The sequence below is a fragment of the Nicotiana attenuata genome, unplaced genomic scaffold, assembly GCF_001879085.1.
Source record: "Nicotiana attenuata strain UT unplaced genomic scaffold, NIATTr2, whole genome shotgun sequence".
Lineage (NCBI taxonomy): Eukaryota > Viridiplantae > Streptophyta > Magnoliopsida > Solanales > Solanaceae > Nicotiana > Nicotiana attenuata.
Genome location: NW_017670499.1, coordinates 564753 through 576057, shown reverse-complemented (window position 1 = coordinate 576057; position 11305 = coordinate 564753).

Genomic DNA, 11305 nt, shown 5'->3' with positions numbered 1-11305 from the left:
AAACAAACCTCGTCCGAATGACCTGAAATTTTGCACACGCATCCCAAATGACATGACGGAACTACTGTAACTTCCGAAATTCCAATCCGACCCTCGGATCAAAAACTCACTATCGGACCGGAAACTTCAAAAATACAAACTCCGGCATTTCAAGCCTAAATGAGCTACGGACTTCCAAAATACATTTCGAGCACGCTCCCAACCCCGAAGTCACCTAACGGAGCTAACAGAACCATCGGATTTCCATTCCGAGGTCGTCTTCACACTGTTCCAACTACGGACCCTTTTTCAACACTTAAGCTCTCGTTTAGGGGCTGTGTCCCAAAACTCTCCAAAACTCAACACCGAACGTCCCGGCAAACCAAAATAGCAGAAATCAACTTAGGGGAAACAGTTAAGGGGGGATCGGGGCGTAAATTCCAAAAACGACCGGCCGGGTCATTACATCCTCCTACACTTAAATATTCGTTCGTCCTCGAACGAGCATAGAGAACACACCTGAAGTAGTGAAAAGATGAGGGTACTGGCTGCGCATATCCCGCTCGGTCTCCCAAGTCGCCTCCTCGGCCGGCTGACCCCACCACTGAACCTTCACTGAAGCAATGTTCTTTGACCTCAACTTTTTGATCTGTCTGTCCAATATAGCCACTGGCTCCTCAACATAGGATAGATCCTTGTCCAATTGGACTGAACTGAAATCCAACACATGCGACGGATCACCGTGATACCTCTGGAGCATCGAAACATGAAATACCGGATGAACTCCGGCCAAACTGGGAGGCAAGGCAAGCTCATAGGCAACCTCCCCAACTCGCCGAAAGATCTCAAAAGGGCCAATAAACTTCGGACTTAACTTTCCTTTCTTCCCAAACCTCATGACGCCTTTCATAGGCGAGACCCGAAGCAGAACCCGCTCACCAACCATATATGAAACATCACGAACCTTCCTGTCCGCGTAACTCTTCTGTCTGGACTGAGCTGTACGGAGTCTATCCTGAATCGTCTTAACCTCCTCCAATGCATCCTGTACTAACTCTGTGCCCAATAGCCTGGCCTCACCCGGCTCAAACCAACCCACCGGAGATCTACACCTCCTACCATATAAAGCCTCATACGGCGCCATCTGAATGCTGGACTGATAACTATCGTTGTAAGCAAACTCCGCCAGTGGCAAGAAATGATCCCAAGACCCTCCAGTTCCATGATTAAATGTTTAACTCCTCATGCACCTTACCGTGCTACCACGACTCAGTTGAGCACACCAGCTCGATCAATTCTGAAGATATTCCTTTTTATTCAAGCAAATAAGCCTTAGAGCCCAATTCCAACATCCGGAATTTTATGCCCGACCTGTTTCCAACATATGATCACCATAACAATCACTACACGCTATACCCAAACATGGCTGCATAACTTGCTGAAGTTCACACCTCGCATCACTTTACTCACCAGACCACAGTAACATTCCTGATCGACTTAGTCAAAAATTCCACGAATCTGATGCTCTCATTGCACCCCATGACATACACAGGTCTCACTCTAACTCTTACAATGCCGTCACAACGGAGAGATGTGCGGAAATTCATAATCGACTGCCGAGTCAACCAATCGTTGAGTCTATACTCCTGACAAGAGACATTACCTCATTCTGAACCAATTAATGATCTTTGCCTCTTAATATATTTCACGTAATCAGATTGCACTGATCCTAAATCCAACAATCTCGTCTCACCCAGTACGAATACTCAGACAATAAGCCACCCCAACATAACCAAAAGTCTCATATGACGTCACAATGCGCCAATAGGCTACCAATTAGAATGCGATACAAAAAGGAAAAATGAACTCTGAAAAGAAATTTCAATTACCCCGCTCGCGAATCATACATGCGACGCGGGCGCACAGCTAATATGAGCTTCCTCCAGAAAATAGGAAACAGAACACAATAAACAGATATGGGAAACTGTACTGAACATCACACTGTTGTGGCGTGCAACCCGATCCGAGCAATCATAACCATGGCGGCGTGCCACCCAATCTAAATAACATACCCGTGGCGGCGTGCCACCCGATCCAAATAACATAGAGCTCACATAAGGAGATGTACATCGAGCTAAATTGCTCCTTACAACAAGATACTAAACATCAGTCATAAACATGCTAAGTGTATAACACCATTCCCTGGGGAGAAATATAACGCTATAATCCACAAACTCGGACACAACTGGGGTGCGATACAAGATCTGAATCTCGAGAGCCATTCTGCTCATATAACATCATCGCCACGCGGAACTTCAACACATAAAAATTTACCAAGCCGTCTCATAACTCATACGGCGCAATACATCATTACCTGGAATAGCTGATGACAAAATAACACCCCGACTGTTCCTCCATAAGGAACGCTCGCTGAAACGAACACAACTGGCCTGATATAAAGCCCTGTTCACATATAAATCAATCCACTGATCTCAAACCGATTTCTGATTGCACCAACTTGGCTAATAACCTTTCAAAGGTCCATAGTAATTCCCTTTTCCTCATAACACATAAGAACAACCATCATAACCGGAGCAACCTCCTCAGTTCACAACCCAACAAACAAAGTGCCCTCCCGGCATAAATTCTCAAATTAATGATATTACCACAATCCTCATACTTGGTTTAAATCTTTAGTCAATCAAGTGACTACATGTCGCACTTATACAATCTTCCCGTGGGACACGCTCCCACAATCTTCCGAAATGAATAACGGGTCCGCACATCTAAACCATCGGCCGCACTAACGCTGAAAAGCGATCAAGAATCCTTAACCAGGATGCAAAGCCTCTTTCACAACACATCGATCTCAGGTGACGCTGAAGACAATACCAATTTGCTTTAAACATTCCACCCCTTGTTCTTGCTCATCCGAGCTCGTGACATCTTTGTCCACACCGAGCTGTTACCTTGATCTTTACTTCGAATCCCATACCACTCACTGCACCTAACATGCCACATTTTCCATCATAGCTTCGGAACCGCTAATAGGCTAACACCTCATCACTTAAAAGCTTTTCACTTAACTCACTTCAGAAGAACCATAGCAACACTTAGGTGAATTCTCATAACCGTAGAATATGCAAACCTCCAAGTAGTGGCCTGAGCCACCATGGCCATTCCAGGATCCGCCTACACACATATCAGAAGAGTGCTTCTGAACAACATTAATTTCGGCGACCGACAAGCCTCACACGTACCGCCACAAATCACACGCATGACTTGATCACGCTGAAGGAATTGACCTCTACCACCAATACGCCAACTCAACTATGTTTAACCAATAAATCTTCCTTCGATTTACCCCGATTGCCTTAGTAATAATAATAACTCCTTACAACACATAACACACTCCATCCGCACTCACCCCGGGTGACCTGGAACCGCGGGACCATGCTGTCTCAAATCCCATGAACAATTTCATACCTTCCTTGGACGTACATTTGCACCCTCAACTGACATGCCCATTCCGCTAACCCTTCTACGAATCCGAAGTCCTTTCTCATCCTTCTCTCAAGTCTGAACATGAGCCAATGAGGCCAACTATGGCACCCTTTAACAATTCCTTTGCTCCAATTACCACTTATGTTCTTTTCCCGTTATATCAATTCTCCTGCCGTATAATAGCTCATACTTCTAATTAAATCCGTAGACCCCAAATCACCAATCACTAATATTCTCAGATCACTCCAAACTCACCTTAATCGACTACTCGGCCCTTGGCGGCTTATACTCGGACTCCTAGAAATTTTAGCCACCGCTTGACACTTCCCACGTGTCTTTCCTCATCCTTTGCTTCTCAGCCGCTGCCTTAAATAGAGTTTATCTTTGTGGCACTTGAACCCACAATTGTTGCTGACTTTAAACCTTTCCGAAGGTCATCTTTCCTCGAGTAGCACGCGTCCTCACCATCCGTGAGAGAATAGAAGGCAGAAGTTTAGGATTGTGATGTCAAAAATCTCGCACGACAGGGAATCAAATAAAGTGAAATTTTTTTCCTTAACGGTTACATAGCCTTCTTCGTAGATAAGTACAGAGTTCCGTAACGATCAGCGAGACTCTAATAAACGCCTTGGTTCCGTGACTCCTCATTGAACCTAGGCTCTGATACCAAACTTGCTTCACACCCCAGTTCACCCCCCCCCCCCCCATGAAAAGTTCATGATGGCACCTTAGTTCCTATAACGTATGGTAAGCCTAACCAGTGCGGATGAATAATGATTAATATTTGCAGAATAATTAATTAGAACCGATTTACAAGAAATGCAACAACTGTATATAAGGCCCACTCGCCCATACAACTCAAAATAATATGCGGAAGTCTACCACCAAAATCCCAAAACCCGGGAAAAACTACGGGAAATAACACAGGCAACATAAACATTAGTACGCTGCTCTAACTCCAGAATATCTAAACAACTGAGAGAAAAGGGATAAACTAAATACTAAAGCTGGAACAGAATAGAGACTCCTGGTCTACGGACGCGTCAGATATACCTCGAAGTCTCCGTGTATCTCCTCGCCTCAAGGATAGTGCGCCTGAGAAGAGGTACCTGGATCTGCACATGAAGAACATGCGTATGAAGGGCATGAGTACACCACAGCGGTACTCAGTAAGTGCCAAGCCTAACCTCGGTCGGGTAGTGACGAGGAAGGTTAGGGCCCTACTGAGATAAAACATAATAAATAATAAGATAACGGAAACAGTTTAAATAAGGTCTACAGCGAGAATCTAAACCAGATAAATAAGGAAGAACAGTAGTAGAAAGCAAAGGTAACAATAAAAGGAATACCGCTCTCAACAAGGAATAATAGCCGGGGATCTCTTAGTATCCTCGTCACATGCACCAGGGATCTCTTGGTATCCCGAGGATCTCTTGGTATCCTCATCATAAACACTGGGGATCTCTTGGTATCCCGAGGATCTCTTGGTATCCTCAACATATACACTAGGGATCTCTTGGTATCCCGAGGATCTCTTGGTATCCTCAATATATATACATGTGCCAGGGATCTCTTGGTATCCCGAGGATCTCTTGGTATCCTCAATAATATGCCAGGGATCTCTTGGTATCCCGAGGATCTCTTGGTATCCTCAAAATATATAAATGTGCCAGGGATCTCTTGGTATCCCGCACCTCAGTCCAGATCGTAAACACGTGCAGAGGATCTCCGGGGATGCCATCCCGTAGTCCCAAATCTAAACACACAATAACAGCTCAAGAGTATCGAAATAAATGCTCAACTCATAACAAGTAACAGTAAATTCTAGCCCTCCATACTTCACGAAATACAAACGAAGCAAATTTTAAGCAAGTAGGCAGGTAGGTCAACTAAACATGCTTCTCTAAACTAACACAGACTATAATTGCAAGTAAAATAAAGCAAATAAGAAAGAAACTCAGTCTAAGTATTTAAAGTAAAGCCGGATTTTCAACAATTAGCTCAAGTACGCGCTCGTCACCTCACGTACGAGGATTTCAAATATCAAATATCATGTCCTATGGGGAAGAGGTCCCCCACACAAGGTTAGACAAGCCACTTACCTCGAACCTGCTCAATATCAACTAGAAACCACGCTCTTGCCACGAGTATCCGACTCCAAATGGCTCAAATCTATTCAATTCAATTACACATCGTCAATAACATCGCAAACACCTGGTATTGCTAATAAATTCAAAGCTACGGCGTAAAATTAGGTGAAATGACCAAAATGCCCTTCAGGCCAATGCCCCAGAATCGAATAATTTTCACATTTTCAGAACCCTCGTACTCTCACGAGTCTAACCATATAAAAATCTCCGAAATCGGAGGTCAAATGCTCACTCAAAACTTAATAATTTAGCCGATGAAGTTTTACCCCAAATCATCCAATTTTTGATCCTAAATTCGAATTCCAATGGTGTATTTAACTATAAAATGATGAAATATAACAAGAAGGGACTAAAGAAACGTTACCCAGTGATCTTCACTTCAAATCCCACTCAAAATCGCCTTAAACCGAGCTCTCAATTGATTTTGCAACTTATGAACTCAAACCCTCGACATCTCTATTTCTGTCCAGGGGTTTCCGCTTCTGCGGACAAGGGACCGCTTCTGCGGACCACGAGCCGCTTCTGCGGTTCTTCATTAAAGTCAAGATTTCCGCTTCTGCGGCCCTTCACCGCACCTGCGGTTGCCGCTTATGCGGATTCATTACCGCTTCTGCGGTTTCAAACAAAATTCAAAGGACCGCATCTGCGACTACTATCTCGCAGGTGCGTAACCGCTTCTGCGGTTAAACTTCCGCACCTGCGGAAACTGAAGAAGCACTCGAGTTTCGCTCCTGCGGTTGTCTAGCCGCTTCTGCGGCTCCGCTTCTGCGCTTCCCAAGCCGCAGAAGCGGAAATACCAGATGACAGAACCTTCAGCAATTCATTCAACTTCAAAATTTTCCGTCAACCACCCGAAATCATCCCGAGGCCCCCAGGACCTCAACAAAAAGCACCAAAACCACCTAATATCTTATTCGAACTTGTACCAATCCTTAAAACACCTAAAACAACGCCGGAAACCCGAATTAATCAAAGATTCAAGTCTAAGAACCTCAAATTCCAACCAAACACGCTTTCGATCAAAAACCTAACCAAACCTCGTCCGAATGACCTGAAATTTTGCACACACATCCCAAATGACATGACGGAACTATTGTAACTTCCGGAATTCCAATCCAACCCTCGGATCAAAAACTCACTATCGGACCGCAAACTTCAAAAATACAAACTCTGGCATTTCAAGCCTAAATGAGCTACGGACTTCCAAAATACATTTCGAACACGCTCCCAACCCCGAAATCACCTAACGAAGCTAACGGAACCATCGGATTTCCTTTCCGAGGTTGTCTTCACATTGTTCCGACTATGGACCCTTTTTCAACACTTAAGCTCTCGTTTAGGGACTAAGTGTCCCAAAACTCTCCGAAACTCAACACCGAACGTCCCGGCAAACCAAAATATTAGAAATGAACTTAGGGGAAACAGTTAAGGGGAGATCGGGGCGTAAATTCCAAAAACGACCGGCCGGGTCGTTACACTTCCGCTTCTTACTCAGAAATTTAACCACCGCATAACACTTCCCACATGTCCTTCCTCATCCTTGGCTGCTCAGTTGATGCCTTAGATCAAAATCAAATTCAGTAGCGCTTGAATCAATAGACCGCTACTAACTTTTAAATCCTTCCGAAGATCATCTTTCTCGAGCCGTCAGCATTAGAAATACACATTCAATCCTGAACCACCGCACCCCGCGATCTCTGACAGCCGCTTCTCCAATATTATCTTACAATATCCTACCCCAAAGGCGAACTGTAGAAGATCATAACACCAGCAAACTCAGTACATTCAACAAGGACAACGACACCTCATCACAGATGAAAATTCCACCACACTCGCAAATACCAAGCCTCGTTACTCCATCAACCCAAATCGGAACATTCTTAACCCGATTGCCTTCCCTCTACAGGGAATAAAATACCGAATCTCTGAATCATGCACTGAGTAAACCTCCCTTCAAATCATTCACTGCCCCGACACGTAGGCAAGCATCCTACCATCACATCAATACCGCGCGACAACCGTTCATAAGCATAGTGGCAACTTGTGCCTAGCCTCAGAGCTCTCAGAAGTACGACTACTGAGCTGAAACGATAGAATATCCTTCCACAAGGCGACGACAATAGTCAAATCAACTACGCCGGGAGAAGCACCCCGCACCACCTCTGTAGTACCTTTAAGATTTCTCAATTCCTAATTTATAATAAGCGCTTCACGTCGCACAAGATTGATTGGGAAAGAAACAAAGGTATAAGCCTCAAAGGAATCAAATCGCACAATGAGGAAATCAAGAAGGGAAGTGCTCCTAACAGCCCTGTAGCCTCCCGAAGATAAGTACAGACGTCTCCGTACCGATCCGCGAGACTCTACTAGACTTACTCATGACTCGTGAGACCTAAGGGAACCTAGTGCTCTGATACCATGTTGTCACGATCCAAATCCACTAGGGGTCGTGATGGCGCCGGACACCATTGTCAGGCAAGCCAACACTAAATAACTAGTAACTTCTCTTTTTAGATATTTCTGAATTCACTCCTTTTATACATTTAAACAATAAAGAATAAATTTCACTGAATAAATAATGCTATCATTAACAATTTCAAAATACTGACTAATCCCATAGACATCCCAGAACCCGGTGTCACAAGTGCATGAGCAATTACTATGAGATCGAATAAAGTACAATAACTGTTCGGAATACAAATTGGACAGAAAGTAAATACAATGCTGAAAGAGACTATACTGGATGCGGGTCGCCTCGGGAGATGCAGCTCACCTAGTCTCTGTATCATCCATGCTGCTACGCCCAGTAGGCCACTGGAAATACATGTGCCTATGCAACAAAAATGCACAGCAAGTGTAGCATGAGTACGAAAACAACGTGTACTCAATAAGTATCATGTCTAATCTCGAAGAAGTAGAGACGAAAGGTCGACTTCGACACTTACTAGTGGTCCAATAATGATACACCAATAATATAATAAATTGAAGATTTTTGTAAACATGATTGTAATTCAGTAGAATGAAGCAAGTAAACAATTCTTTCTTTTATAGGAAATTCCCAAATTCCTTTTCATCATTTATACATTTATTCTCAAGCTGAGAAGAAACAATATCAACTTCAATAAATTTCAAGGCAAGCAATACAAGCATGCACAAATCATGCCAAGGTCGTACGGCCCGATCCAACAATATTTAAATTGTGCGCTGCTAGAGGATCGAATGGCGCAAACCATAGATGCATCTATTACCCCGCTCGCGAATCATACATGTGATGCAGGTACACATAGAAACACATACTCAAACAGTTAATCAAGACATTCATCGAGGAGACAATTATTCAAGGAGGTGTAAATTTCCCTTTTTTTACAAGTCATGAAAAATGAGTAACTCTTTTAGAAAATCATTTGTCACTTCGATATGATTTAAGCAATTTAAACTATCAATAAGGTTGCATTTATTACAAGTAAGCATGCTTTTGGGTCCTAGACTACCCGGACATAAGCATAATAGTAGCTACGCACGTACTCTCGTCACCTCGTTCGTACGTAGCCCCCACAATTAGCAGCACATATTCAATTAATTCACCTATGGGATAATTCTCTCTTACAAGGTTAGAAAGGAGACTCACCTCGCTCCGAAGTTCCATAACCGGCATTCCATGCCCTTCCGAAGACTCAAATCAGTGCGAAATGCTCCAAAACTAGCCAATAATCATGTAAACCCATTAATATATGCTCAATTACTCATTATGGTCCAATTTATAATAATTCCTAACCCCGAACGAAAAATTAACAAAATTGCCCTCGGGCCCACGTGCCCGGATTCCAAATTTTTTTGAAGATAAGGTTTACCCGTGACCTCACGAACTCAAATATATGATTTATTCTAAATTCCATGTCCAAAATCGTGGTCAAAATCCAAAAATCTCAATTTCTAGGTTTTTCTTCAAAATCCCTAAATTTCTACAATTCTACACATTTAAATCCATATATAATCCTTGTATTTAACCCATAACTGGAAGAAATCACTTACCTCTTGATGATGGTGGAACCCCTTCTCAAATGCTCTCAAAAATCGCCTAAGACAAAGTGGGAAATGAGGGAAATGGGCTAAGTCTCGGAATAAAAAGCCACTGCACCAGACGCAGAAGTCGCATTTGCGACCTCTGGCTCGCAATTGCGATGTTCGCATTTGCGACAAAGGCACCGCAAATGCGAAGCCCAGCTTTCCCCTAACATGGTCGCATTTGCGACAATATCCTCGCAAATGCGAAGAGGACAGCATCGCAAAAGTGATGACCCCCTCGCAAATGCGATCTCCCCTCAGCAACCCCAGGTTCGCAAATGCGAGCCTTCCTTCACAAATGTGATGATCGCATTTGCGACTAATTCCTCGCAAATGTGATCATACCAGAACTAGAAATTCCAACTCCTTCACAAAACACTACGAAGCTACTCCGAAACTCACCCGAGCCCTTGGGGCTCCAAACCAAACACCCGTACAAGTCTAGAAACATAACACGGGCTTGCTCAAAGCCTCAAATCACATCAAACAACGCTAAAATCATGAATCACACTCCAATTCAAGCTTAATGAACTTTAAAATTTCAAACTTCTACTTTTGATGTTTAAACCTATCAAATCACGTCCGATTGACCTTAAATTTTGCACATAAGTCACATTCGACATTACGGACCTACTCCAACTTCCGGAATTGGATTCCGAATCCTATATCAAAAAGTCCACTTCCGGTTAAATTCCTCAAAAACTTTCAAATTTCTATCTTTAGCCAAATGACTCCAAAATGACCCACGGACCTCCGAATTCACTTCCGATCGCGCTCCAAACACCAGAATCACCATACGGAGCTATTCCCAGACTCGGAATCCCAAACAGACATTGATAACACTGAGATGCACTTCAACCCAAACTTATGAAATTCTTCCAAAAATGCTAACTTCTACAATATGTGCCAAAACGTTCCCGGGTCTTTCAAAACCCGATCCGGACACACGACCAAGTCAGAAATCATCATATGAACCTGCTGGAATCTTCGAATTCTGATTCCGAGGTCGTTTACTCAAAAATCCAATCTTAGTCAATTCTTTCAACTTAAAACTTCCGAAATGAGAATTCTCTTTCAAATCAACTCCGAACTTCCCGAAATTCAATTCCGACCATGCGAACAAGTCATAATACCTGAAGTGAAGCTACTCGGAGCTTCAAACCACTGAACGATACGCTAGAGCTCAAAACGGCCGGTCGGGTCGTTACAGATATGATAAGAAAAAGGATAGTGGTCTCATGGGAGATAGAGACTACTTGTGAAGATATCTGGAAGATGATGAATTCCTTTGAAGATGTAAATATTGCATATATTCCTAGATCTTGGAACGTCTTAGCACATAATTTAGCCAAGTTTTCTATCTCGCTATTACATAGAATTAATTGGGTTTCTACTTTTTTTTTGGTTAAATGCTTAAACTTTATTTAACCAAGAAATAATATTTACATCCGCTAGTTCTTTTTTTTTACTCTAGAACTATATTCTCTCTATTACATTTCTGAACACTCTCAGCCATCACTTTCTGTTTACACATCTATCCTTCAATTACTATACTCATTCTATACTATACTTGGGTAATTCTTCAGCCTTGTTAGTTCTTTCTGCCA